This window comes from Capsicum annuum, unplaced genomic scaffold, assembly GCF_002878395.1.
Source record: "Capsicum annuum cultivar UCD-10X-F1 unplaced genomic scaffold, UCD10Xv1.1 ctg34552, whole genome shotgun sequence".
Classification (NCBI taxonomy): Eukaryota; Viridiplantae; Streptophyta; class Magnoliopsida; order Solanales; family Solanaceae; genus Capsicum; species Capsicum annuum.
Genome location: NW_025841405.1, coordinates 1 through 7,242, shown reverse-complemented (window position 1 = coordinate 7,242; position 7,242 = coordinate 1). Strand labels below are relative to the sequence as shown.

General features: G+C 35.8%; 1 long non-coding RNA gene across 2 annotated transcripts; it reads left to right on the top strand.

Moving 5' to 3' along the window:
- Window positions 1–2,224: 2,224 nt before the first annotated feature.
- Window positions 2,225–6,905, top strand: LOC124891365. 2 transcript variants are annotated; one of them, XR_007049667.1, is made up of 4 exons: window positions 2,225–2,595; window positions 5,543–5,619; window positions 6,008–6,141; window positions 6,241–6,905. It is a non-coding gene; the product is annotated as an uncharacterized LOC124891365 (long non-coding RNA). The 2 variants fall into 2 exon arrangements; XR_007049666.1 differs by having other exon boundaries at window positions 2,238–2,595; window positions 6,063–6,141.
- The last annotated feature ends 337 nt before the right edge of the window (window positions 6,906–7,242 follow it).

Below are 7,242 nucleotides of genomic sequence, written 5' to 3'. Positions count from 1 at the left end.
CTGTTTCTGGAATTTTTCAGTTTTCAGTTTTTTTTTTTTTTGGTAGTTTTCAAGTCCCAAGCCCAATATTGATCTTGTTAAAACAAAATCAAAAATGGCTCTGATACCAAATTATACAAAAGTGAGTGTATCAAGAGAGTCAAGCCAACACAAGAACACAAGAATAACAAGATGAACAACAACAATGCTAGTGAATCGAAATAGGCCACACACGGCTTCACTAGACTTAAAGTTTTACAAAAATGACAAGATGATAAAGATTACAATAAAAACAACAAGACCAACAAAGTGGCATCAACTATAGTGAATCGAAAATAGCCCCACACGGCTTCACTATGTTACCACATAAACAACAAGATTACAAAATTAAAGATAGTAACTTGACATACAATATTCAAGAACCTAAGAACCCTAACAACATAAAAGGACCGTAATATTAAATAATATTATCACCAAGCTCTTACTTGGACCAAGAGGAACTCAATGACCTCAAGATCCTAGTTTCTAGCCAAGATTCAACCCAAGTGTCACTCCAATTGGGAATTTCGGTTTTGAGCTTCTCCAATGGAAGAGAAAAGTTCAAAATATTATAAGTCTTGTGTTCTCAAAATATCATGAATCAACTACCACAAGACTAGCCCTAACAAATGACTTATATAGTCAATTACAAAGGAGGGACAAAAGACCAAAATACCCTTGGCATTAAGTGGGTGGGTTTGAGGTGTTTTGTTGGGCCTCTTCACATTTTAATAAGTATAGGCCCTTGGATGGGCTCACAAGGGCCTCACACAAGGCCAAGGATATGAACAAGGCTTGGAGTTGTTGCAACTCACGCGCTTGGCTTCGTGTGAAAGGTCTCGAGCTAGGAATTCTCGTATCTCCATATTCTTGGATTCTTAAGATTATACCAACCAAGGTCTAACTATCTATCCATTTTGTTTATGTTGTAATCGTTTGTTTGTGTTCTTGTAATTCAAATATGTGACTTGTTGTTCTTGTTCCATTGTTGTTGTTCTTCATCTTGTTGTTGTTAACATAGTTTGTTGTTAGTTGTTTTTAGGTGATAAACACATCAATACATTGTGTTTTTGTTGTTGTTTTTTGAATCCGAGTGTGGTCTTTAAAAGGGTCCTCGGATCTTTGATCTTGTGGACTGATTTTGAAGTGTGTTCCATATTGTCCTTATAATTCTTGTATCATTTGGTATCAAAGCCATCTTTGATTTTGTTCTAACAAGATCAATCTTGGGCTTGAGAGTTGAACAAAAAATATCAAAAAAAAAAGAGTTGAACAACTGAAAAAAAATTCAGAAAAGGAGTAATCTGCCTGTTCTTGTTGTTCTTGGCCGATAAAGTTGATTTTCTTGTTGTTGTCTTGGCCGAGACATGTTTCTTTGTGACTAGTTCTTGTAGTCTTTTGTTGTTCAGAGTGTTTCTAGTGTTGGTTTCTTTCTCACCAACACTAAAAAGTGTCCAAATCTAAGCTTGAACTTGAACTTGTTGATGTTGTTAATGTGAACAAAGTGTGGTTGATTTGATTTTGTTGTCATTCTAAGTCTTGACCGTGTTGAAGGCCTTGTTGTTGTGGAGTTGGGCGTTAGAATTTGTTGTTCTTCTTGGAGAATATTGTTGTTGTTCTTGGTGTTGTTATTGTGTTGTTGTTGTTCTTCACCCTTTTCGTCTTTTGTTAAAACAAAAAGTGAACATTAGATCCACAAAAGGTGACAGACCAAGTTGTAGTACTTGTTGGTGAAAGACTTGATCACATCACTCAAAAGACTTAACAACCACTTTTCACCTGCTTTCCTAGATTTAAGGACCTTGTTTCAAGGAGAAAGTACCAAGAAGGTCAAGTCTTGTTTTGAACTTGAAAATGAAGCTCCAAGATCAAACTTCTCTCCATTAACCAAATCCACCATTTCCAAATTGTAGATTGGTCAAGAGTTGAAATTGGAGGGTAAAATTTTGACAAAACCGAGGCCAATAGTGGACTACCACATCACTAAATTACTGTTCACACAACATTTTGAGTTCAACTTTTAGATTTCTTAGTTTCATTTTATTGCTTCTTAGTTTCGTTTGTTGGTTTGAACACTAATTGATGACCTAATAATCTCCTACTAGCTTGTTGGTTAGTTTTTGTGCCCGTTTGTTCATGTTAGTGTTATTTTGTGCTTTTCTTGTTTTTGAATCGTAGAATTTCTTGGTTCAAGTTAGAACATTATTTCCTTGAATCTTCAAACAAAGAATCCATTCCGACCAAGGAGTAGACTCACCCCTCGACTTATCATGAACTACAAGCCAACTTGCAACACTTGTCAATCCAAGTGTGAAATGATCAAGTGTGTGAGAGTGTGGTGAGGTTGTTTCGAATTAACTTGTGTTTTAATTTGTAGACTTGTTCTTTTCTTTTCTTTTTTAGGTGCAATTACGATGGAACCCACAGCTGCAAGTGCTATTTTGGCTAAACTTGAAGCCATTACCCGTCAATGGGAAGTGATAAATGAAACGTTTGATCATATGGGAGTTCCAACAGAGAAAGTGGGCTACCTGGACACACGTCAAGATGAAGACCGTAGCTCATGTGAGCTACGAGGTAAAAATGTTATCCCCTACCTCATATGAACGTATTTGTAGTTTTACCTAGTGTAGGAGTGCATGAGTCTTCATTTTGTGATACTCTTGATATTGTTAGGTTACATGAGGACCAAACTCTTATTGTAGGTATACAAGCACTAGTTGATCCTTTAGATGACGAAATTGATTCTTCTCGTGAGAATGATTTGTGTCCATCTGGTACTAGCACTTACAACTTGACTAAGGTTCCATTATCAAGTAACGAGAGTATTCACACACTAGTTGACCCTTTTGAAAAACAAGGTGAGTCTACATTGGTATGTGAATTGCCAACAGTTAGTAAGGGTGAGAAAAATGATCAACCGGGCGTAGATGATCTTGATTTGCTTGAATATTTAGAAAACCCGAGTTGTGATTGTCTTTGTGAAGATAATTTTGATTGTGGTCCTTTGGCTTCCCGTGATGGTTTGTACGTATGTGAGGACAACTCTTGTGAAAAAGAAGGTGATATATGCTTAGAAATGTCATCTACTTCCTCTTTATGTGTTTCTTATGTTGGACATATTCCTAGTGGAAATTTTGAAACTAGTGGTAAGTGCATGCATGGGAACGCTTTATTTGAAGTTGACTTATGGAACACCTTTCTCAACCCTCTTTTAGTTCATGATATTTTCAATAGTGATAAAAGGGTCTTGCTTAATTTTGAGAATGACACCCTAGGGGAAAGTGAGAGTGGCCGAGACCTAATGTAACGCCCCAAAAAATGGGTCCCGGAGCGGCACACGGTGCTTGAGGCTACGAGTAGCCCCAAGCTAACCCTTTGAGCCATTTTCATTCAGTTCAACACAAATCAACGGGGTTTCCATAAATAACCCTCAAATATCAACAGAATAATCATCATCCAAGAATAAAAGAATTTCAGAAAGATAACAAAATATGACTTATTAGTCAACTCCCAACATCTATACTAGTCTGACAAGGCTCTAAGAAAATCAATAAAACCAGCGAGCCATTGAGACATGCCCCAACTGACTCATACTCAATTATCAAATGTAAACAATTCTGTGAAACCAACATCAGACATCACGTCCTCGGAACATGAGGCACCACAACAGAGGATGTAGAATAGTTTGCCCGAAGAATCACTGTCAAACCTGGAACTGAGCACCTGAACCTACATTCCGAGAAAATTCAGCCCACATCCGAAGATGTGGGTCAGTACCATGGAAAGGAATAAAGTATATGGTGGTGTATGCAGTTGTATAAATATCATCATCATAAATATTTATAAGAAATATGAAGGATGTATGAAAGACTCACATAGCCCGAAGAAAATCATCATAATCATGAGACGATGAAATAAGTACAATAACACATGTGAGTCATTATATAATTTGTCAATCACTTTCAGTTCATCAAGAATATCAATTCTCATAATGTAAATATCATTTAAATCTTTCGAAAGAATAACTTTCACAATTCCACTTTCAAATCACTTCACCATTCACCATAGACACAAGGAAACACACACACACTGGGAGATCCTATAACCGACATAAACCATGTGAGCTACATGGAGTCCAACGTACAACCCACGTTGGGGAGAGCCGCCCTATCCTTGCCATCGGAGTAGGACTATAGATATCAAATCCACACAAACTAGTGATCACTATATAAATCAGTCTCAGGCTCACTCCTACGGGGACACGTAGTTCTAAGGAAGTAAGGTCGCTTTATACCTCCCACTCGGTGCTAAAGATTTCTCTCGGACTTAGCTCAGATCATTTCAAAGACAATCCTCAACAAAACAATTTCAGCAATATATAAATATACATCGGGATCCATCATGCTTCCCATCTATCAAAATCAACCACGTTGTGGATTTCTTTCACACTCGAGTTCAAAACAACTCCATTAAGACCAAAAGGTCAAATCATTCAAAATATCTCAAATATTCAACATCAACGTGCTTATAACACACACTTTCTCAAAAAAAACACAATTTCCAATGGGAATTCATGACCCAAATATCAAAATCATGATAAATATCGTTCAAGATTCATGCTTTATATCTCCACACATGTAAATTCATCTTTCAAAATCATAAACATCAAGATTTCATAATAATCATCATAAGATATGGGTTCATGCTTCAAATTCGTAAAAATCAAATAAAAATCATGCCTTTGTAAAGAAAATTACTTTTGGTCACAAGAACAAAAGAGAGTTCTTGTTGAAAAACCGTACATACCTTGAATGATGAACTTTAGATCGATACTCATTTTTGAGATGTTAATCGTGCCTTTGAATGATGGTTCTTGGAGTTCTTGAACTAGGAATTTGGAATCTTGAATAAATTTGCAGAATTAATGGTGAACTTTGGAAGTTCTTGAAGTTGGATGTAGGAGCTTAGGGTTTTCAATTTAAAAGATGGCCGCAGAAACAGAGACGGAGTTTGAAGAAGAGAATATGCAGATAAACAGAGAGAGATTATTTTCTTGTTAAAAGAAAGTCTATAATTGATCATCAACTTAGCAACTTAAATAGTTGCTATTCCAACTAATAATAGGACAAAGAAACAACCTACCTCTACTAAAATTAGAATAACTAATTAGTTTCCTACCAAAGATAGGACTTCCTAATTTAACTAGGATCGTACTTTAAAAAAAACTGGAGAAAACAGAAAAAAATAGTTGCATTCTTAAAGCAACTTTCAACAATTTCCTATATCTGAACTATGCGTTTATGGCATTTGTTGCTTGGACTATGTTTACACCCTAGAAAGGTGAGGACTGGCATAAGATTTCTAGTCCATCTAAAAGTATCGGTGGTGACTCATCTAAAGATGGAAGTTCATGCTACTGGGAACAACATTTACTCTTTAGATAACCTGCCAGTTATTTTTGAAAATTTCTCCTTGCTTGTCCATTAGCCCGTTTCACTTTGTTCATCCATTATCATTGCAGGAGTTGTTCGTTCAATTTGCAGAACAATTGGAAGAGCATAAATTTTCGGAAAAATGAAATCTCTGTTTCACAGTTAGGTATGTTTGCCTATTCCTTGTTAGAAGACTGCATCTACCTTGGAAATCCAAAAAATAAAAAGATTTTCAAACGCAGTTCCTTTTTCATTAAGTAGCTTTGTTCTTGGATCTTTGACGTTTAGCAAGGCATCTGATAGGTAATACTGATGATTGATGAATGTTACCTTTTGTTAAATCTTTAGAATTGATTGCATAACCAAGAAAGAGTCATCTCTTATTAACTCTTCTAGTCTTAACGGATGCATATAAGCTTTTCAAAATATGACAGAGTCTTACTTAACGCGTATATTGCAATCAAATGTCTAGGTAACATGACAGTAAGTAAGTTTTGATGTCTTCTTTGTTTGTCTATTAGTTTGATTTCGATGTTGATTTGTTGTCATTGTAGGAGTTGTTCAATCTTGTCTTCGTTGTCTTAAATCCATCAATTCTTGGAATCGCAGGGAAGAGCATGAACTGTCAGAAACTATGCAATCAAAAACTGAATCGATATGGAACATAAGGCTCCAATGGAACCCAAAGGTACATGAGAATAAAAGTTGTTTAACGTAGCACACAAACAAACATGTTGTATATTGTGGTAATAGATTATAAGGAAAGATTTTGGTTTTTCATTGTTAGGATTTTGACAAGGCTCAACAATTATTTGGGAAGTAGAAAGTTTTGAAGGTGTCTCTGCTCAAGTTGTAGAAGCTTTAACTGGTATTTTATTCTCATGTTGGATTGGACATCAGGGACTATGGATGTGATAGCTTGTATTGTTGGCTTTTAGTTTTTGATTAGGCTTGCACGACTTTAAAATATGTCACAAAGGTTGAAGGATTGCTTTTTTATATACTAACAATCAACGTCTCTCATGTTGACATTTGTCTAGAATGTGACAATGACTTTCTTGTCATTTTGAATATGTCTAAGCCAACAAAAATCAAACGATGGCATGATTATTATTGGAGTTCGGAGTCAACAAGGCTAATTTGTTGACCAAAAATTTCAAAGGAGACACTTGATTTGTGAAGAAACCAAAGGGGATAAAAATTGTTGGCTGAGCGATTTACAAGTCGCTTGGCATCCAACGATTTGCAAGTCAGGCAGTGTCCAGCGATTTGCAAGTCGCCTGGTGTCCAATGATTTCCAAATCGTCGTCGGAACCAAGTGATTTGGAAATCACCAGACACCAAGCGACTTGCAAATCGCTGAACATCAAGCGACTTGCAAATTCCTCAACCACCAACTTTTTGTCTCCTTTAATTTCTTTTCAAATCAGGTGTAAAAAAATTGGATGTCCAGTATTGAAAAATCAGAATTTGAGCTATGTGCAATTGTTTATCATGTGTTTTAAGAGAATATAATCACTTTCTAATTTCTATGCTCCCCGCGAAAAAAAATTAGGAATTAGTTACAAAGTTCTATTACTAATTTATCGTTAAATAGTTTGTATTGATAATGTGTTGCTAATAATTGCTAATATGTTGGGTCCCTTGCGAAGATTATTGTATATAACCTTGATATGATTCTTGCCAACAATGTAATTTACTCGAAACGGATGATATATAGAGTCAGTTAAACAGGTTATATGATTCTTTCTTCTTTAGATGGGAAATCAAATGTAACATGTGTTAATAG